Source organism: Salvelinus fontinalis, chromosome 34 (assembly GCF_029448725.1).
Source record: "Salvelinus fontinalis isolate EN_2023a chromosome 34, ASM2944872v1, whole genome shotgun sequence".
Taxonomy (NCBI): domain Eukaryota; kingdom Metazoa; phylum Chordata; class Actinopteri; order Salmoniformes; family Salmonidae; genus Salvelinus; species Salvelinus fontinalis.
In genome coordinates, this window is record NC_074698.1 from 27098449 (window position 1) to 27122466 (window position 24018).

At 49.4% G+C, this 24018-nt stretch overlaps 1 protein-coding gene across 4 annotated transcripts in view; it reads right to left on the bottom strand.

The window, feature by feature from the left end:
- The window catches only part of LOC129833640 (rho GTPase-activating protein 17-like), a 66786-nt gene that overhangs the window by 30879 nt on the left and 11889 nt on the right, over positions 1-24018 (bottom strand). The window lies entirely within an intron of this gene.

Here is a 24018-nt window from a genome sequence, read left to right on the forward strand (position 1 = left end):
TCCATAGCACACTATCCCCTTCCACAGCACACTATCCCCTTCCACAGCACACTATCCCCTTCCACAGCACACTATCCCCTTCCACAGCCCACTATCACCTTCCATAGCCCACTATCACCTTCCATAGCCCACTATCACCTTCCAAAGCCCACTATCCCCTTCCATAGCACATTATCCCCTTTCATAGCACACTATCCCCTTTCATAGCACACTATCCCCTTCCATAGCACACTATCCCCTTCCATAGCACATTATCCCCTTCCATAGCACATTATCCCCTTTCATAGCACACTATCCCCCTATACCCTTCCATAGCCCACTATCCCCTTCCATAGCACACTATCACCTTCCATGGCACACTATCCCCTTCCATAGCACACTATCCCCTTCCATAGCACACTATCCCCTTCCATAGCACACTATCCCCTTCCATAGCACCCTATCCCCTTCCATAGCCCACTATCCCCTTCCATAGCCCACTATCCCCTTCCATAGCCCACTATCCCCTTCCATAGCCCACTATCCCCTTCCATAGCCCACTATCCCCCTATACCCTTCAACAGCACAATTTCACCTTCCATAGCCCACTATCCCCTTCCACAGCCCACTATCCCCTTCCATAGCCCACTCTCCCCTTCCATAGCCCACTCTCCCCTTCCATAGCCCACTCTCCCCTTCCATAGCCCACTCTCCCCTTCCATAGCCCACTCTCCCCTTCCATAGCCCACTCTCCCCTTCCATAGCCCACTATCCCCTTCCATAGCCCACTATCCACTTCCATAGCCCACTATCCCCTTCCATAGCACACTATCCCCTTCCATAGCACACTATCCCCTTCCATAACACACTATCCCCTTCCATAACACACTATCCCCTTCCATAACACACTATCCCCTTCCATAGCACACTATCCCCTTCCATAGCAAACTATCCCCTTCCATAGCACACTATCCCCTTCCATAGCACACTATCCCCTTCCATAGCACACTATCCCCTTCCATAGCACACTATCCCCTTCCATAGCCCACTATCCCCTTACATAGCCCACTATCCCCTTCCATAGCCCACTATCCCCTTCCATAGCCCACTATCACCAACCATAGCCCACTATCCCCTTCCATAGCCCACTATCCCCTTCCATAGCCCACTATCACCTTCCAAAGCCCACTATCACCTTCCAAAGCCCACTATCCCCTTCCGTAGCACACTATCCCCTTCCGTAGCACACTATCCCCTTCCGTAGCACACTATCCCCTTCCGTAGCACACTATCCCCTTCCGTAGCACACTATCCCCTTCCGTAGCACACTATCCCCTTCCGTAGCACACTATCCCCTTCCGTAGCACACTATCCCCTTTCGTAGTACACTATCCCCTTTCGTAGCACACTATCCCCTTTCATAGCCCACTATCCCCTTTCATAGCCCACTATCCCCTTTCATAGCACACTATCCCCTTTCATAGCCCACTATCCCCTTTCATAGCCCACTATCCCCTTTCATAGCCCACTATCCCCTTTCATAGCCCACTATCCCCTTCCATAGCCCACTATCCCCTTCCATAGCCCACTATCCCCTTCCATAGCCCACTATCCCCTTCCATAGCCCACTATCCCCAACCATAGCCCACTATCACCATCCATAGCCCACTATCACCAACCATAGCCCACTATCACCAACCATAGCCCACTATCACCAACCATAGCCCACTATCACCAACCATAGCCCACTATCACCAACCATAGCCCACTATCACCAACCATAGCCCACCATCCCCTTCCATAGCACACCATCCCCTTCCATAGCCCACTATCCCCTTCCATTGCACGCTATCCCCTTCCATAGCACGCTATCCCCTTCCATAGCACGCTATCCCCTTCCATAGCACGCTATCCCCTTCCATAGCACGCTATCCCCTTCCATAGCACGCTATCCCCTTCCATAGCACGCTATCCCCTTCCATAGCACGCTATCCCCTTCCATAGCACGCTATCCCCTTCCTTAGCCCGCTATCACCTTCCATAGCCCGCTATCACCTTCCAAAGCCCGCTATCACCTTCCAAAGCCCGCTATCCCCTTCCATAGCACGCTATCCCCTTCCATAGCACGCTATCCCCTTCCATAGCCCGCTATCCCCTTCCATAGCCCGCTATCCCCTTTCATAGCCCACTATTACCCTTCCATAGCACACTATCCCCTTCCATAGCCCACTATCCCCTTCCATAGCCCACTATCCCCTTCCATAGCCCACTATCCCCTTCCATAGCCCACTATCATCTTCCATAGCCCACTATCCCCTTCCATAGCCCACTATCCCCTTCCATAGCCCACTATCCCCTTCCATAGCCCACTATCCCCTTCCATAGCCCACTATCCCCTTCCATAGCCCACTATCCCCTTCCATAGCCCACTATCCCCTTCCATAGCCCACTATCCCCTTCCATAGCCCACTATCCCCTTCCATAGCCCACTATCCCCTTCCATAGCCCACTATCCCCTTCCATAGCCCACTATCCCCTTCCATAGCCCACTATCCCCTTCCATAGCCCACTATCCCCTTCCATAGCCCACTATCCCCTTCCATAGCCCACTATCCCCTTCCATAGCCCACTATCACCAACCATAGCCCACTATCCCCTTCCATAGCCCACTATCACCTTCCATAGGCCACTATCACCTTCCAAAGCCCACTATCCCCTTTCATAGCCCACTATCCCCTTTCATAGCACACTATCCCCTTTCATAGCACACTATCCCCTTTCATAGCACACTATCCCCTTTCATAGCACACTATCCCCTTTCATAGCACACTATCCCCTTTCATAGCACACTATCCCCTTTCATAGCACACTATCCCCTTTCATAGCACACTATCCCCTTTCATAGCACACTATCCCCTTTCATAGCACACTATCCCCTTTCATAGCACACTATCCCCTTTCATAGCACACTATCCCCTTTCATAGCACACTATCCCCTTTCATAGCACACTATCCCCTTTCATAGCACACTATCCCCTTTCATAGCACACTATCCCCTTTCATAGCACACTATCCCCTTTCATAGCACACTATCCCCTTTCATAGCACACTATCCCCTTTCATAGCACACTATCCCCTTCCATAGCACACTATCCCCTTCCATAGCACACTATCCCCTTCCATAGCACACTATCCCCTTCCATAGCACACTATCCCCTTCCATAGCACACTATCCCCTTCCATAGCACACTATCCCCTTCCACAGCACACTATCCCCTTCCACAGCACACTATCCCCTTCCACAGCCCACTATCACCTTCCATAGCCCACTATCACCTTCCATAGCCCACTATCACCTTCCAAAGCCCACTATCCCCTTCCATAGCACATTATCCCCTTTCATAGCACACTATCCCCTTTCATAGCACACTATCCCCTTTCATAGCACACTATCCCCTTCCATAGCACACTATCCCCTTCCATAGCACATTATCCCCTTTCATAGCACACTATCCCCCTATACCCTTCCATAGCCCACTATCCCCTTCCATAGCACACTATCACCTTCCATGGCACACTATCCCCTTCCATAGCACACTATCCCCTTCCATAGCACACTATCCCCTTCCATAGCACACTATCCCCTTCCATAGCACCCTATCCCCTTCCATAGCCCACTATCCCCTTCCATAGCCCACTATCCCCTTCCATAGCCCACTATCCCCTTCCATAGCCCACTATCCCCCTTTACCCTTCAACAGCACAATTTCACCTTCCATAGCCCACTATCCCCTTCCACAGCCCACTATCCCCTTCCATAGCCCACTCTCCCCTTCCATAGCCCACTCTCCCCTTCCATAGCCCACTCTCCCCTTCCATAGCCCACTCTCCCCTTCCATAGCCCACTCTCCCCTTCCATAGCCCACTCTCCCCTTCCATAGCCCACTATCCCCTTCCATAGCCCACTATCCACTTCCATAGCCCACTATCCCCTTCCATAGCACACTATCCCCTTCCATAGCACACTATCCCCTTCCATAACACACTATCCCCTTCCATAACACACTATCCCCTTCCATAACACACTATCCCCTTCCATAGCACACTATCCCCTTCCATAGCACACTATCCCCTTCCATAGCACACTATCCCCTTCCATAGCACACTATCCCCTTCCATAGCACACTATCCCCTTCCACAGCACAATATCACTTTCCATAGCCCACTATCCCCTTCCATTGCCCACTATCACCTTCCATAGCACACTATCCCCTTCCATAGCACACTATCCCCTTCCATAGCACACTATCCCCTTCCATAGCCCACTATCCCCCTATACCCTTCCATAGCCCACTATCCCCTTCCATGGCACACTATCACCTTCCATAGCACACTATCCCCTTCCATAGCCCACTATCCCCTTCCATAGCCCACTATCCCCTTCCATAGCCCACTATCCCCCTATACCCTTCAACAGCACAATATCACCTCCCATAGCCCACTCTCCCCTTCCATAGCCCACTCTCCCCTTCCATAGCCCACTCTCCCCTTCCATAGCCCACTATCCCCTTCCATAGCCCACTCTCCCCTTCCATAGCCCACTCTCCCCTTCCATAGCCCACTCTCCCCTTCCATAGCCCACTCTCCCCTTCCATAGCCCACTCTCCCCTTCCATAGCCCACTCTCCCCTTCCATAGCCCACTATCCCCTTCCATAGCCCACTCTCCCCTTCCATAGCCCACTCTCCCCTTCCATAGCCCACTCTCCCCTTCCATAGCCCACTCTCCCCTTCCATAGCCCACTCTCCCCTTCCATAGCCCACTCTCCCCTTCCATAGCCCACTCTCCCCTTCCATAGCCCACTATCCCCTTCCATAGCCCACTATCCCCTTCCATAGCACACTATCCCCTTCCATAGCACACTATCCCCTTCCATAGCACACTATCCCCTTCCACAGCACAATATCACTTTCCATAGCCCACTATCCCCTTCCATAGCCCACTATCACCTTCCATAGCACACTATCCCCTTCCATAGCACACTATCCCCTTCCATAGCACACTATCCCATTCCATAGCACACTATCCCCTTCCACAGCACAATATCACTTTCCATAGCCCACTATCCCCTTCCATAGCCCACTATCCCCTTCCATAGCCCACTATCCCCTTCCATAGCCCACTATCCCCTTCCATAGCCCACTATCCCCTTCCATAGCCCACTATCCCCTTCCATAGCCCACTCTCCCCTTCCATAGCCCACTCTCCCCTTCCATAGCCCACTCTCCCCTTCCATAGCCCACTCTCCCCTTCCATAGCCCACTCTCCCCTTCCATAGCCCACTCTCCCCTTCCATAGCCCACTCTCCCCTTCCATAGCCCACTCTCCCCTTCCATAGCCCACTCTCCCCTTCCATAGCCCACTCTCCCCTTCCATAGCCCACTCTCCCCTTCCATAGCCCACTCTCCCCTTCCATAGCCCACTCTCCCCTTCCATAGCCCACTCTCCCCTTCCATAGCCCACTCTCCCCTTCCATAGCCCACTCTCCCCTTCCATAGCCCACTATCCCCTTCCATAGCCCACTATCCCCTTCCATAGCCCACTATCCCCTTCCATAGCCCACTATCCCCTTCCATAGCCCACTATCCCCTTCCATAGCCCACTATCCCCTTCCATAGCACACTATCCCCTTCCATAGTACACTATCCCCTTCCAAAACACACTATCCCCTTCCAAAACACACTATCCCCTTCCATAGCACACTATCCCCTTCCATAGCACACTATCCCCTTCCATAGCACACTATCCCCTTCCATAGCACACTATCCCCTTCCATAGCACACTATCCCCTTCCATAGCACACTATCCCCTTCCACAGCACAATATCACTTTCCATAGCCCACTATCCCCTTCCATTGCCCACTATCACCTTCCATAGCACACTATCCCCTTCCATAGCACACTATCCCCTTCCATAGCACACTATCCCCTTCCATAGCCCACTATCCCCCTATACCCTTCCATAGCCCACTATCCCCTTCCATGGCACACTATCACCTTCCATAGCACACTATCCCCTTCCATAGCCCACTATCCCCTTCCATAGCCCACTATCCCCTTCCATAGCCCACTATCCCCCTATACCCTTCAACAGCACAATATCACCTCCCATAGCCCACTCTCCCCTTCCATAGCCCACTCTCCCCTTCCATAGCCCACTATCCCCTTCCATAGCCCACTCTCCCCTTCCATAGCCCACTCTCCCCTTCCATAGCCCACTATCCCCTTCCATAGCCCACTCTCCCCTTCCATAGCCCACTCTCCCCTTCCATAGCCCACTCTCCCCTTCCATAGCCCACTCTCCCCTTCCATAGCCCACTCTCCCCTTCCATAGCCCACTCTCCCCTTCCATAGCCCACTCTCCCCTTCCATAGCCCACTCTCCCCTTCCATAGCCCACTCTCCCCTTCCATAGCCCACTATCCCCTTCCATAGCACACTATCCCCTTCCATAGCACACTATCCCCTTCCATAGCACACTATCCCCTTCCATAGCACACTATCCCCTTCCACAGCACAATATCACTTTCCATAGCCCACTATCCCCTTCCATAGCCCACTATCCCCTTCCATAGCACACTATCCCCTTCCATAGCACACTATCCCCTTCCATAGCACACTATCCCCTTCCATAGCACACTATCCCCTTCCATAGCACACTATCCCCTTCCATAGCACACTATCCCCTTCCATAGCCCACTATCCCCTTCCATAGCCCACTATCCCCTTCCATAGCACACTATCCCCTTCCATAGCCCACTATCCCCTTCCATAGCCCACTATCCCCTTCCATAGCCCACTCTCCCCTTCCATAGCCCACTCTCCCCTTCCATAGCCCACTCTCCCCTTCCATAGCCCACTCTCCCCTTCCATAGCCCACTCTCCCCTTCCATAGCCCACTCTCCCCTTCCATAGCCCACTCTCCCCTTCCATAGCCCACTCTCCCCTTCCATAGCCCACTCTCCCCTTCCATAGCCCACTCTCCCCTTCCATAGCCCACTCTCCCCTTCCATAGCCCACTCTCCCCTTCCATAGCCCACTCTCCCCTTCCATAGCCCACTCTCCCCTTCCATAGCCCACTCTCCCCTTCCATAGCCCACTCTCCCCTTCCATAGCCCACTCTCCCCTTCCATAGCCCACTCTCCCCTTCCATAGCCCACTCTCCCCTTCCATAGCCCACTCTCCCCTTCCATAGCCCACTCTCCCCTTCCATAGCCCACTCTCCCCTTCCATAGCCCACTCTCCCCTTCCATAGCCCACTCTCCCCTTCCATAGCCCACTCTCCCCTTCCATAGCCCACTCTCCCCTTCCATAGCCCACTATCCCCTTCCATAGCCCACTATCCCCTTCCATAGCCCACTATCCCCTTCCATAGCCCACTATCCCCTTCCATAGCCCACTATCCCCTTCCATAGCCCACTATCCCCTTCCATAGCCCACTATCCCCTTCCATAGCACACTATCCCCTTCCATAGTACACTATCCCCTTCCAAAACACACTATCCCCTTCCAAAACACACTATCCCCTTCCATAGCACACTATCCCCTTCCATAGCACACTATCCCCTTCCATAGCACACTATCCCCTTCCATAGCACACTATCCCCTTCCATAGCACACTATCCCCTTCCATAGCACACTATCCCCTTCCATAGCACACTATCCCCTTCCATAGCACACTATCCCCTTCCATAGCACACTATCCCCTTCCATAGCACACTATCCCCTTCCATAGCACACTATCCCCTTCAACAGCACAATATCTCCTTCCATAGCCCACTATCCCCTTCCAAAGCCCACTATCCCCTTCCATAGCCCACTATCCCCTTCCATAGCCCACTATCCCCTTCCATAGCCCACTATCTCCTTCCATAGCCCACTATCTCCTTCCATAGCCCACTATCCCCTTCCATAGCCCACTATCCCCTTCCATAGCCGACTATCCCCTTATACCCTTCCATAGCCCACTATCACCTTCCATAGCCCACTATCCCCTTCCATAGCCCACTATCACCTTCCATAGCCCACTATCACCTTCCATAGCCCACTATCACCTTCCATGGCCCCTTCCATAGCCCACTATCACCTTCCATAGCCCACTATCCCCTTCCATAGCACACTATCACCTTCCATAGCCCACTATCCCCTTCCATAGCCCACTATCCCCTTCCATAGCCCACTATCCCCTTCCATAGCTCACTATCCCCTTCCATAGCTCACTATCCCCTTCCATAGCTCACTATCCCCTTCCATAGCTCACTATCCCCTTCCATAGCTCACTATCCCCCTATACCCTTCCATAGCCCACTATCACCTTCCATAGCCCACTATCCCCTTCCATAGCCCACTATCACCTTCCATGGCCCACTATCCCCTTATACCCTTCCATAGCCCACTATCACCTTCCATAGCCCACTATCCCCTTATACCCTTCCATAGCCCACTATCACCTTCCATAGCCCACTATCACCTTCCATAGCCCACTATCCCCTTCCATAGCCCACTATCCCCTTCCATAGCCCACTATCCCCTTCCATAGCCCACTATCCCCTTCCATAGCCCACTATCCCCTTCCATTGCCCACTATCCCCTTCCATAGCCCACTATCCCCTTCCATAGCCCACTATCCCCTTCCATAGCTCACTATCCCCTTCCATAGCTCACTATCCCCCTATACCCTTCCATAGCCCACTATCACCTTCCATAGCCCACTATCCCCTTCCATAGCCCACTATCCCCTTCCATAGCCCACTATCACCTTCCATGGCCCACTATCCCCTTATACCCTTCCATAGCCCACTATCACCTTCCATAGCCCACTATCCCCTTATACCCTTCCATAGCCCACTATCACCTTCCATAGCCCACTATCACCTTCCATAGCCCACTATCCCCTTCCATAGCCCACTATCCCCTTCCATAGCCCACTATCCCCTTCCATAGCCCACTATCCCCTTCCATAGCCCACTATCCCCTTCCATAGCCCACTATCCCCTTCCATAGCCCACTATCACCTTCAACAGCACACTATCACCTTCCAAAGCCCACTATCCCCTTCCAAAGCCCACTATCCCCTTCCATAGCACACTATCCCCTTTCATAGCACACTATCCCCTTCCATAGCCCACTATCCCCTTCCATCACACCCACAAACTTTAAAAAGGGGATCCAATGATCCAATGATGGTGTTGTTGATGGGAAGAATGGAGATATGGATATGGTGTCCACACCCTCACTCCACTGTGCTTTATTTCAGTCTACTTCTGGTATGGGGCTGTGATCAAATAATCATAATCAAACTGTTCCAGTCCACAACCTCAAAAAGGAAGTGGAAATGCAATGATGGGATCTTAGTACAGACTAAAGATGTGCCTGTGTGCTCCATCCCCTATAGCAGGACTATTTAACTCCGGGGCCTGATGCTTTTCACTTCTATTTGATCATTCATTCCACACACCTGGTGTCCCAGGTCTAAATCACTACATGGTTAGAGGGGAACAATGAAAAGGTGCTGTGGAACTGGCTGCCAGGTCCAGAGTTGAGCTATTAGAGTCCACAAACTAAACGACTGTATAAAAAGGAAGCAGGGGGTTTTAACTATCAAGATGTGTTTATGAGGTCCACACACTGTGGCCTTCTTAGTGTAGTTCCTGTATGGGACTATGAGCAAAAGTATTAGTCAGCAAACGATCTTATTCCAAGCAAATGAAAACCCAACGCCATGTGTGTAACTAAAGCAGGGGGTTCTGGAGCATAGTGATTTGCTTATACAGTCCACAGTATTCTGATGAACTTTCAGTATGACTGTGTTGTTCTCTGGTGCTAAGTGTTTACTTCCTCTTCTGTTTCACTGTGACCACCCAGCTGGTTCTGCAGCCATGTTATTGGCCGGGAGAGCGCTCTCGCACGCTCTCTCTGCTCTCTCGCTCTCTGGCTCTTTCTCTTGCGCACGCTCTCTCTTTCTCTTGCGCGCTCTCTCTCTCGTGCACTCTCTCTCTCTCTCTCTCTCTCGCACTCTCCACCGCGCACTCTCAATCCCATGCATTTCCCTCCAGCTGCTTCTCCATGCTAGCTGGGGTGAAGCGCTCTCTCTCTGGATCCAATTGATTCAGTGTAACAGTGATCCTGGGCAGTGATTCATGCCTGCTAGTAATAACTGTAATGTGTATCCAGAACCTCATCACTGGGTGCCAGGTTGCCGGAGTAGGGCTGCGTCCCAAATGGCACCCCTATACCAGTATAGTGTACTACTTTGTCCAGGGCCCATAGGGTTCTGGTCAAAATTAGTACACTATACAGAGAATAGGGTGCCATTTGGGACACAGCCTTGAGTTATGACAGAAGGTGGTGGTCAAAAGAGAAAGAGTTCAATAACAGCAATGGAGAACTGACTTCTGAAAACAAGCACTGGTCTCATTCAGCACTACTGATGGGAAGAAACAGACAGATAGACAGATAAACAGAATAATATATAGTATTACACCCTGCCCTGGAGACTGGCCTGGAGACCGGCCCGGAGACTGGCCTGAAGACTGCCCTGGAGACTGCATTGGAGACTGGCCTGGAGACTGGCCTGGAGACTGGCCTGGAGACTGGCCTGAAGGCTGGCGAGGGATGAAATAAGGAGTACATACACACAGACGCCACCCTCACCTTCCTCCCTCCATTATGTGTAATGATGTTTAAAGGTTTACAGGCCTATTATTGAGGATGTCTTTTTCCAGCAGACAGCCCAGATCAGTAGCCAGTAAAAACAGTCAGTGGACTGAGCAGCCAGTTGACCCCTGACCCTGGCTCAAAGGAAATATGGAAGATCCAGAGCAGTGAGTCAGAGCAGTGCTGATGTGGGGTTTAGGCTTTGTCCTCTGAGAGACAGCTTCTCTCTCTCTCCCTTTCTCTTGGTTTCTCTCTCCCCATGTCCATGTCTAGGGCAGCAGCCTCTAAGCTGCAGGGTTGAGTAACCGGCTGGTAGCTGGCTCGTGATGGCTATTTAACAGTCTGATGGCCTTGAGATAGAAGCTGTTTTTCAGTCTCTCGGTCCCAGCTTTGATGCACCTGTACTGACCTGGCCTCCCCCAACATCTTTTCCCCAGGTGTCAGTCCAGTCCAACAGACACGGGCCGGTCTGACAGCGCTAGCTCCTCTCCTGCTACTGATTCAACCATGTCCAACAAGATGACCACTTAGCCATTTCAATACACAGAGGCCCTGCATAACTAAAGTGACACATTTCAACAGGCTAAACTAACATTCAGCTCATGTTGAGGAAAGTTGGTGATGTATCATGTTATTGAACGTGATCTGCACACTAATATCTACCCCTTGGAGATAAATAAAGTGGATTAAACGGAATTGAGCTGTGCCTTGTTAGAGCATAATAGAACAAGGAAGCTGTGACTGTATCTATAGACTAAACCCTATGGTGTAGGGAGGGCTATCCTTTCTGGAGATGGGTAATAAAACACATTGCAAGCAGACACACCTGTAACTGGTTACCTGCCAGATGGATAAGGCTAACAGTTGAATGAATCATCTGTGGTAAACTAGACGTTTACAAGATATGTCTGCATGCCATTTGCTACAATACCTAGTCTCTCTAGACATATTGAGCTACAGTACCTAGTCTCTCTTGACATATTGAGCTACAGTACCTGGTCTCTCTTGACATAATGAGCTACAATACCTAGTCTCTCTTGACATAATGAGCTACAATACCTAGTCTCTCTAGACATATTGAGCTACAGTACCTAGTCTCTCTTGACATAATGAGCTACAGTACCTGGTCTCTCTAGACATATTGAGCTACAGTACCTAGTCTCTCTTGACATATTGAGCTACAGTACCTGGTCTCTCTTGACACATTGAGCTACAGTACCTAGTCTCTCTTGACATATTGAGCTACAGTACCTGGTCTCTCTTGACACATTGAGCTACAGTACCTGGTCTCTCTTGACATATTGAGCAACAGTACCTGGTCTCTCTTGACATATTGAGCTACAGTACCTAGTCTCTCTTGACATATTGAGCAACAGTACCTGGTCTCTCTTGACATATTGAGCTACAGTACCTGGTCTCTCTTGACATATTGAGCTACAGTACCTAGTCTCTCTTGACATATTGAGCAACAGTACCTGGTCTCTCTTGACATATTGAGCTACAGTACCTGGTCTCTCTTGACATATTGAGCTACAGTACCTGGTCTCTCTTGACATATTGACCTACAATACCTAGTCTCTCTAGACATATTGAGCTACAGTACCTGGTCTCTCTTGACATATTGAGCTACAGTACCTGGTCTCTCTTGACACATTGAGCTACAGTACCTAGTCTCTCTTGACATATTGAGCTACAGTACCTGGTCTCTCTTGACACATTGAGCTACAGTACCTGGTCTCTCTTGACATATTGAGCAACAGTACCTGGTCTCTCTTGACATATTGAGCTACAGTACCTAGTCTCTCTTGACATATTGAGCAATAGTACCTGGTCTCTCTTGACATATTGAGCTACAGTACCTGGTCTCTCTTGACATAATGAGCTACAGTACCTAGTCTCTCTTGACATATTGAGCAACAGTACCTGGTCTCTCTTGACATATTGAGCTACAGTACCTGGTCTCTCTTGACATATTGAGCTACAGTACCTAGTCTCTCTTGACATATCGAGCTACAGTACCTAGTCTCTCTTGACATATCGAGCTACAGTACCTAGTCTCTCTTGACATATCGAGCTACAGTACCTGGTCTCTCTTGACATAATGAGCTACAGTACCTGGTCTCTCTTGACATAATGAGCTACAGTACCTGGTCTCTCTTGACATAATGAGCTACAGTACCTGGTCTCTCTTGACATATTGAGCTACAGTACCTGGTCTCTCTTGACACATTGAGCTACAGTACCTGGTCTCTCTTGACATATTGAGCTACAGTACCTGGTCTCTCTTGACATATTGAGCTACAGTACCTGGTCTCTCTTGACATATTGAGCTACAGTACCTGGTCTCTCGTGACATATTGAGCAACAGTACCTGGTCTCTCTTGACATATTGAGCTACAGTACCTAGTCTCTCTTGACATATTGAGCAACAGTACCTGGTCTCTCTTGACATATTGAGCTACAGTACCTGGTCTCTCTTGACATATTGAGCTACAGTACCTGGTCTCTCTTGACATATTGAGCAACAGTACCTGGTCTCTCTTGACATAATGAGCTACAGTACCTAGTCTCTCTTGACATATTGAGCAACAGTACCTGGACTCTCTTGACATAATGAGCTACAGTACCTAGTCTCTCTTGACATATTGAGCAACAGTACCTGGTCTCTCTTGACATATTGAGCTACAGTACCTGGTCTCTCTTGACATATTGAGCTACAGTACCTAGTCTCTCTTGACATATCGAGCTACAGTACCTGGTCTCTCTTGACATAATGAGCTACAGTACCTAGTCTCTCTTGACATATCGAGCTACAGTACCTGGTCTCTCTTGACATAATGAGCTACAGTACCTGGTCTCTCTTGACATAATGAGCTACAGTACCTGGTCTCTCTTGACATATTGAGCTACAATACCTAGTCTCTCTTGACATATTGAGCTACAGTACCTGGTCTCTCTTGACATAATGAGCTACAGTACCTGGTCTCTCTTGACATAATGAGCTACAGTACCTAGTCTCTCTTGACATATTGAGCTACAGTACCTGGTCTCTCTTGACACATTGAGCTACAGTACCTGGTCTCTCTTGACACATTGAGCTACAGTACCTGGTCTCTCTTGACATATTGAGCTACAGTACCTAGTCTCTCTTGACATATTGAGCTACAGTACCTGGTCTCTCTTGACATATTGAGCTATCCACCCACAAACAGCAAACTGTGGGTTAAATCTGTTTATTATACTGTATCTGTTGAAATGAATTGAATGTGTCTGCCATCTGTCTCTGTTTACGGTATCATTGCTTATGTGTATGCCTGTGTTTGTATATGCAGGCATATGTGTATAGACAAAACATTATGAACACCTGCTCTTTCCATGACAGACTGACCAGGTGAAATAGAGTAAAAGCTATGATGCCTTATTGATGTCACCTGTTAAATCCACTTCAATCAGTGTAGATGAAGGGAGAAGACGGGTTAAAGAAGGATTTTTAAGTCTTGAGAAAATTAGACATGGATTGTGTATGTGTGTCATTCAGATAGTGAATGGGCAAGACAAAAGAATGGGGTATGGTAGTAGGTTCCAAGCGCACCGGTTTGAGTGTGCCAAGAACTGCAACGCTGCTGGGTTTTTCACGCTCAACAGTTTCCCATGTGTATCAAGAATGGTACACCACCCAAAGGACATCCAGCCAACTTGACAACTGTGGGAAGCATTGGAGTCAACATGGGCCAGCATCGCTGTGGAACACTTGACACCTTGTAGAGTCCATGCCCCAACGAATTGAGGCTGTTCTGAGGGCAAAAGTGGGTGCAACTCAATATTAGGAAGGTGCTTGTGTGTGTGTGTGTGTGTGTGTGTGTGTGTGTGTGTGTGTGTGTGTGTGTGTGTGTGTGTGTGTGTGTGTGTGTGTGTGTGGAGGGGACCTAAAATCCCCAAAAGTTCCCACAAGGATAGTAAAACAAGGAAAATTCTACCTTGTGGGGAAATTTCCCACAACCCCATGAGGACAAATGTTATTTTAAGCTTAGAGGTTAGGTTAAAGGTTCGGAGTTAGGTTTAGTGTTAGTGTTACGGGTTAGGGTTAGGGTTAGGGTTATGGTAAGGGATAGGAAAAATTGGATTTTGAATGGAAATTCATTAGGTCCCCACGAGGATAGAAGAACATAATGTGTGAGTTTGTGTGTACATGTAGGCATACTTGCGTTTGTATATGCAGGCAATACCCTTCAAGGGTGAAAATGCCTGTATAAAACCCACCAGAAAGGAACTCTGAATGCTGGAAGTAGACTGCCATCCATGTGATACGAACCATAGCCCTGACTTGGACTGCCCTCACGCTCAGAGAGACATTAGCATTCAACTAGTGAAGCACATTCCAGTGAGGAGGGGAAATAGATAGTAGGAGTGTCTTGGCAGCACAAAGCACTTCTGCAGGAGCAAAGTTTAGCTGAGGGAGAACTTGTGGGAAGGAATCCCTATCTCCTGAATTCAGGGGAGAGTCTTGAGGGAGTTAAAGGCTTTGTCTCAATACTTGTAAACAGCTTCTTACTGCATTCTCACCAAGGAAGAGACAGTCAGCATAGCAGAGAGTTAGGATGTGTTTCAATACTTGTAAACAGCTTCTTACTGCATTCTCACCAAGGAAGAGTCAGTCAGCATAGCAGAGAGTTAGGATGTGTTTCAATATTAGTAAACAGTTTCCTCAGCCTCAACTTACAGTAAGTATCTCCATCATGGTCATTCATATATGAAAGATTGGATTTCACTTTCCTTTCCATATCACTTTTACCTGTTATGTTATTTCAGTTTGTGATTATGAATGTCACTCCCTGACCTTAGAGATCCTTTTTATGTCTCTATTTTGGTTTGGTCAGGGCGTGAGTTGGGGTGGGCATTCTATGTTTTGTGTTCTATGTTTCCTATTTCTGTGTGTTTGGCCGGGTGTGGTTCTCAGAGGCAGCTGTCTATCGTTGTCTCTGATTGAGAACCATACTTAGGTAGCCTTTTCCCACCTGTGTTTTGTAGGTAGTTGTTTTCTGTTTAGTTTGGTTACAGAACTGTTCGTTTGTCTTTGTTATTTTTGTTCGTAGTGTTCTGAGTTAAATAAAAATCATGAACACGTACGACGCTGCGCTTTGGTCCACACCTTCTTCATACGACGACCGTTACAGAACTACCCACCACCAAGGTGAAAGGGACACCTGGACAGGTGAGCAGTGCTATCTGGAGTATGAGACAACCTGGGAGGAGATAGAGGTGGTCGGTCGACCCAGGAAGAGTGCCGGAGCCCGCCTGGGATTCTCTAGAACAGTGCGAGGAGGGATACCGGAGAATGGAGTTGGCGTGGCGAGCATGGGACTGGTCAGGCCACGTGCTATGGGGTGATGCTCACGGTGTCGAGGCGGAGCATTCACAGGCCGGTGTGCTCGGTGCCGCATTTTCCGGGTGGAAGCTGACATCCAGCCAGAACGGGTGGGGCCAGCTCTGCGCTCGAGACCGCCAATGCGCCTCCACGGCCCAGTGTATCCGGTGCCTCGGCCAAGGAAGAGGCTTCCTGGATGTCTCCCCAGCCTGGTGAGTCCTGTGCCTGCTCCCAGAGCCAGGTCTCCTGTGTGTCTCCCCAGCACTGTGAGTCCTGTCCGGAGCTGCCAGAGTCGCCCTCCTGTCCGGAGCTGCCAGAGTCGCCCTCCTGTCCGGAGCTGCCAGAGTCGCCCTCCTGTCCGGAGCTGCCAGAGTCGCCCTCCTGTCCGGAGCTGCCAGAGTCGCCCTCCTGTCCGGAGCTGCCAGAGTCGCCCTCCTGTCCGGAGCTGCCAGAGTCGCCTTCCTGTCCGGAGCTGCCAGAGTCGCCCTCCTTTCCGGAGCTGCCAGAGTCGCCCTCCTGTCCGGAGCTGCCAGAGTCGCCCTCCTGTCCGGAGCTGCCAGAGTCGCCCTCCTGTCCGGAGCTGCCAGAGTCGCCCTCCTGTCCGGAGCTGCCAGAGTCGCCCTCCTGTCCGGAGCTGCCAGAGTCGCCCTCCTGTCCGGAGCTGCCAGAGTCGCCCTCCTGTCCGGAGCTGCCAGAGTCGCCCTCCTGTCCGGAGCTGCCAGAGTCGCCCTCCTGTCCGGAGCTGCCAGAGTCGCCCTCCTGTCCGGAGCTGCCAGAGTCGCCCTCCTGTCCGGAGCTGCCAGAGTCGCCCTCCTGTCCGGAGCTGCCAGAGTCGCCCTCCTGTCCGGAGCTGCCAGAGTCGCCCTCCTGTCCGGAGCTGCCAGAGTCGCCCTCCTGTCCGGAGCTGCCAGAGTCGCCCTCCTGTCCGGAGCTGCCAGAGTCGCCCTCCTGTCCGGAGCTGCCAGAGTCGCCCTCCTGTCCGGAGCTGCCAGAGTCGCCCTCCTGTCCGGAGCTGCCAGAGTCGCCCTCCTGTCCGGAGCTGCCAGAGTCGCCCTCCTGTCCGGAGCTGCCAGAGTCGCCCTCCTGTCCGGAGCTGCCAGAGTCGCCCTCCTGTCCGGAGCTGCCAGAGTCGCCCTCCTGTCCGGAGCTGCCAGAGTCGCCCTCCTGTCCGGAGCTGTCAGAGTCGCCCTACTGTCAGGAGCTGCCAGAGTCGCCCTCCTGTCCGGAGCTGCCAGAGTCGCCCTCCTGTCCGGAGCTGCCAGAGTCGCCCTCCTGTCCGGAGCTGCCAGAGTCGCCCTCCTGTCCGGAGCTGCCAAGTCGCCCTCCTGTCCGGAGCTGCCAGAGTCGCCCTCCTGTCCGGAGCTGCCAGAGTCGCCCTCCTGTCCGGAGCTGCCAGAGTCGCCCTCCTGTCCGGAGCTGCCAGAGTCGCCCTCCTGTCCGGAGCTGCCAGAGTCGCCCTCCTGTCCGGAGCTGCCAGAGTCGCCCTCCTGTCCGGAGCTGCCAGAGTCGCCCTCCTGTCCGGAGCTGCCAGAGTCGCCCTCCTGTCCGGAGCTGCCAGAGTCGCCCTCCTGTCCGGAGCTGCCAGAGTCGCCCTACTGTCAGGAGCTGCCAGAGTCGCCCTCCTGTCTGGAGCTGCCAGAGTCGCCCTCCTGTCTGGAGCTGCCAGAGTCGCCCTCCTGTCTGGGGCCCGCTGCGAGGCTCCCCAGTCTGGGGTCGGCGGCGATGGTCCCCGCACCAGAGGCGCCATCTAAGTGGGCCAAGCCTAAGGAGGAGCGGGGTCCACGTCCCGCACCAGAGCCGCCACTGCGGATAGATGCCCACCCAGACCCTCCCCTATAAGTTTAGGTCTTGCGGACGGAGTCTGCACCTTTGGGGGGGGGGGGGGGGGTTAAATAAAAATCATGAACACGTACCACGCTGCGCTTTGGTCCACACCTTCTTTATACGAAGACCGTTACAATGAAGATAAGAGCAGGAGTGGAGGAAAGGAAGCCATTCCAGACTATTGAGATTAGAGGTAGACCGATTAATCGGAATGGCCGATTAATTAGGGCCAATTTCAAGTTTTCATAACAATCCCCCCAAAAAATGTACACCTTTATTTAACTAGGCAAGTCAGTTAAGAACACATTCTTATTTTCAATGTCGGCCTAGGAACGGTGGGTTAACTGCCTTGTTCAGGGGTAGAACGACAGATTTTTACCTTGTCAGCTCGGGGATTCAATCTTGCAACCTTACGGTTAACTAGTTGCTAGCTAGCATTAAACTTATCTTATAAAAAACAATCAATCAATCATAATCACTAGTTAACTACACATGGTTGATGATATTACTAGTTTATCTAGCGTGTCCGGCGTTGCATATAATCGATGCGGTGGCATTCGAAAAAAAGGACTGTTGTTGCTCCATCGTGTACCTAACCATAAACATCAATGCCTTTCTTAAAATCAATTCACAAGTATATATTTTTAAACCTGCATATTTAGTTAATATTGCCTGCTAACATGAATCTCTTTTAACTAGGAAAAATGGTGTCACTTCTCTTGCAGAAGTGTATAGGGTATATGCAGCAGTTTGGGCATTGATCTTGGCTCGTTGCGAACTCTGTGAAAACTATTTCTTCCTAACAAAGATAGCCAACTTCGCCAAACGGGGGATGATTTAACAAAAGCGCATTTGCGAAAAAAGCACAATCGTTGCACGACTGTACCGAACCATAAACATCAATCCCTTTCTTAAAAACAATACACAGAAGTATATATTTTTAAACCTGCATATTTAGGTAAAAGAAATCCAGGTTAGCAGGCAATATTATCCAGGTGAAATTGTGTCACTTCTCTTGCGTTCATTGCACGCAGAGTCAGGGTATATGCAACAGTTTGGGCCGCCTGGCTCGTTGCGAACTAATTTGCCAGAATTTTAGGTAATTATGACATAACATTGAAGGTTGTGCAATGTAACAGGAATATTTAGACTTATGGATGCCACCCGTTAGATAAAATACGGAACAGTTCCGTATTTCACTGAAAGAATAAACGTTTTGTTTTCGAGATGATAGTTTCCGGATTCTACCATATTAATGACCTACGGCTCGTATTTCTGTGTGTTATTATGTTATAATTAAGTCTATGATTTGATAGAGCAATCGGACTGAGCGATGGTAGGCACCAGCAGGCTCGTAAGCATTCATTCAAACAGCACTTTCGTGCGTTTTGCCAGCAGCTCGTCGCTGTGCTTCAAGCATTGCGCTGTTTATGAATTCAAGCCTATCAACTCCCGAGATTAGGCTGGTGTAACCGATGTGAAATGGCTAGCTAGTTAGCGGGGTGCACGCTAATAGCGTTTCAAACGTCACTCGCTCTGAGACTTGGAGTAGTTATTCCCCTTGCTCTGCATGGGTAACGCTGCTTCGAGGGTGGCTGTTGTCAATGTGTTCCTGGTTCGAGCCCAGGTAGCGGCGAGGAGAGGGATGGAAGCTATACTGTTACACTGGCAATACTAAAGTGCCCATAAGAACATCCAATAGTCAAAGGTATATGAAATACAAATCGTATAGAGAGAAATAGTCCTATAATTCCTATAATAACTACAACCTAAAACTTCTTACCTGGGAATATTGAAGACTCATGTTAAAAGGAACCACCAGCTTTCATATGTTCTCATGTTCTGAGCAAGGAACTTAAACGTTAGCTTTCTTACATGGCCCATATTGCACTTTTACTTTCTTCTCCAACACTTTGTTTTTGCATTATTTAAACCAAATTGAACATGTTTCATCATTTATTTGAGGCTAAATTGATTTTACTGATGTATTATATTAAGTTAAAATAAGTGTTCATTCAGTATTGTTGTAATTGTCATTATTAGAAATAAATATATATATTTTTTAAATCGTCCAATTAATCGGTATCGGCTTTTTTTGGGTCCTCCAATAATCGGTATCGGCGTTGAAAAAGCATAATCGGTCGACCTCTAGTTGAGATGCAGTCTCTTATTTATAGTCAATACCTTTCAAATCAGACTATGAAGTCAGCCTCAAATCCCATAGTGCATTGTGATAACCAGTAAGTACAGATTCAATACATTGTCCACTGTCTTGTACTCTATGTAGTTCCAGTATCCCCATCCATTCCTGTTCTGTCTGTCTATTCAGCCCTAGAAACTGTCACTGTTAACCAGGTGCTTAGGCTGTGTGTATATTAAGTCAAGCTTAGGTTCACAGTTCACTAAGGCAGGTCCTAAAAGTGTGACTCGAGTGTTTTTTATGAAGAGATGAGAGAGGTGTGTAGAGTTGTCTGGCACTCACACTCCCTCTTTCACTTCCTCTGTTCCACTTTTACCACACTCCTTCCCTCTCTTACAGACCATGTCTATTCAATAGAGCATGGAGAATCACTTTCTTTCCTGCTCTCTCTCCTCCTCTCAGTTAACATACTCTCTCTCTCCTCCTCTCAGTTAACATACTCTCTATCTCCTCCTCTCAGTTAACATACTCTCTCTCTCCTCCTCTCAGTTAACATACTCTCTCTCTCCTCCTCTCAGTTAACATACTCTCTCTCTCCTCCTCTCAGTTAACATACTCTCTCTCTCCTCCTCTCAGTTAACATACTCTCTCTCTCCTCCTCTCAGTTAACATACTCACTCTCTCCTCCTCTCAGTTAACATACTCTCTCTCTCCTCCTCTCAGTTAACATACTCTCTCTCTCCTCCTCTCAGTTAACATACTCTCTCTCTCCTCCTCTCAGTTAACATTCACTCTCTCTCTCCTCCTCCCAGTTAACATTCACTCTCTCTCTCCTCCTCTCAGTTAACATTCACTCTCTCTCTCCTCCTCCCAGTTAACATTCACTCTCTCCTCCTCAATTAACATTCACTCTCTCTCTCCTCCTCTCAATTAACATACTCTCTCTCTCCTCCTCTCAATTAACATTCACTCTCTCTCCTCCTCTCAATTAACATTCACTCTCTCTCTCCTCCTCAATTAACATTCACTCTCTCTCTCCTCCTCAATTAACATTCACTCTCTCTCTCCTCCTCAATTAACATTCACTCTCTCTCTCCTCCTCTCAATTAACATTCACTCTCTCTCTCCTCCTCTCAATTAACATTCACTCTCTCTCTCCTCCTCTCAATTAACATTCACTCTCTCTCTCCTCCTCAATTAACATTCACTCTCTCTCTCCTCCTCTCAATTAACATTCACTCTCTCTCTCCTCCTCAGTTAACATTCACTCTCTCTCTCCTCCTCTCAATTAACATACTCTCTCTCTCCTCCTCTCAGTTAACATTCACTCTCTCTCTCCTCCTCTCAATTAACATTCACTCTCTCTCCTCCTCTCAATTAACATTCACTCTCTCTCTCCTCCTCTCAATTAACATTCACTCTCTCTCTCCTCCTCTCAATTAACATTCACTCTCTCTCTCCTCCTCTCAATTAACATTCACTCTCTCTCTCCTCCTCTCAATTAACATTCACTCTCTCTCTCCTCCTCTCAATTAACATTCACTCTCTCTCCTCCTCTCAATTAACATTCACTCTCTCTCTCCTCCTCAATTAACATTCACTCTCTCTCTCCTCCTCAATTAACATTCACTCTCTCTCTCCTCCTCAATTAACATTCACTCTCTCTCTCCTCCTCAATTAACATTCACTCTCTCTCTCCTCCTCTCAATTAACATTCACTCTCTCTCTCCTCCTCTCAATTAACATTCACTCTCTCTCTCCTCCTCAATTAACATTCACTCTCTCTCTCCTCCTCTCAATTAACATACACGCAGTCATTTCATTCAGCTGCCATGTTGTTCTCCCTGGCACAGTATGTGTTCTGGAGTAAAACAAGCTGCCAAGGTCTGTTCTGATTGGAAAAACATGGTAACCGGCTTTTTCACACATCGCACCTGGCAGCACATCACTGAAAAACAGACCCAACAACAAACCCCTGCCAACAGCCTTGCTTCAAGACCAGGGTCAAGATTTCTTACCAAAAAAAGACAGGATGTGTTTTTGTGTGTGTACTTCGACTAAATCCCTCATCACTAAATGACTCATGTTGCATCTCTCTCTGCTAGGAGGGGTTATGATGATGGAGGTAGACTGTGAACGTGATAACACGGCTTGAAACAAACGGTTCTGCTTTAGCCAACTTGTCTTGCAAAGTTTACAAGGCAATGTATTATTTTATTCAGAAACGATCACAGGTTCACTAAATTACTCCTTTTGTGCAGCATCAGACCTTTTCCCCATGTCATCACATGTTCCACCCAGTCAACACAAGTCATCACATGTTCCACCCAGTCAACACAAGTCATCACATGTTCCACCCAGTCAACACAAGTCATCACATGTTCCACCCAGTCAACACAAGTCATCACATGTTCCACCCAGTCAACACAAGTCATCCCATGTTCCACCCAGTCAACACAAGTCATCCCATGTTCCACCCAGTCAACACAAGTCATCACATGTTCCACCCAGTCAACACAAGTCATCACATGTTCCACCCAGTCAACACAAGTCATCCCATGTTCTACCCAGTCAACACAAGTCATCACATGTTCCACCCAGGCAACACAAGTCATCCCATGTTCCACCCAGGCAACACAAGTCATCCCATGTTCCACCCAGGCAACACAAGTCATCCCATGTTCTACCCAGTCAACACAAGTCATCCCATGTTCTACCCAGTCAACACAAGTCATCCCATGTTCCACCCAGTCAACACAAGTCATCCCATGTTCCACCCAGTCAACACAAGTCATCCCATGTTCCACCCAGTCAACACAAGTCATCCCATGTTCCACCCAGTCAACACAAGTCATCACATGTTCCACCTAGTCAACACAAGTCATCACATGTTCCACCCAGTCAACACAAGTCATCACATGTTCCACCCAGTCAACACAAGTCATCACATGTTCCACCCAGTCAACACAAGTCATCCCATGTTCCACCCAGGCAACACAAGTCATCCCATGTTCCACCCAGTCAACACAAGTCATCCCATGTTCCACCCAGTCAACACAAGTCATCCCATGTTCCACCCAGTCTACACAAGTCATCACATATTCCACCCAGTCATCCCATGTTCCACCCAGGCAACACAAGTCATCACATGTTCCACCCTGTCAACACAAGTCATCACATGTTCCACCCAGGCAACACAAGTCATCACATGTTCCACCCAGGCAACACAAGTCATCCCATGTTCCACCCAGGCAACACAAGTCATCCCATGTTCCACCCAGTCAACACAAGTCATCCCATGTTCCACCCAGTCAACACAAGTCATCCCATGTTCCACCCAGTCAACACAAGTCATCCCATGTTCCACCCAGGCAACACAAGTCATCCCATGTTCTACCCAGTCAACACAAGTCATCCCATGTTCAACCCAGTCAACACAAGTCATCCCATGTTCCACCCAGTCAACACAAGTCATCCCATGTTCCACCCAGTCAACACAAGTCATCCCATGTTCCACCCAGTCAACACAAGTCATCCCATGTTCCACCCAGTCAACACAAGTCATCACATGTTCCACCTAGTCAACACAAGTCATCACATGTTCCACCCAGTCAACACAAGTCATCACATGTTCCACCCAGTCAACACAAGTCATCACATGTTCCACCCAGGCAACACAAGTCATCCCATGTTCCACCCAGTCAACACAAGTCATCCCATGTTCCACCCAGTCAACACAAGTCATCCCATGTTCCACCCAGTCTACACAAGTCATCACATATTCCACCCAGTCATCACATGTTCCACCCAGTCAACACAAGTCATCACATGTTCCACCCAGGCAACACAAGTCATCACATGTTCCACCCAGGCAACACAAGTCATCACATGTTCCACCCAGGCAACACAAGTCATCCCATGTTCCACCCAGTCAACACAAGTCATCCCATGTTCCACCCAGTCAACACAAGTCATCCCATGTTCCACCCAGTCAAC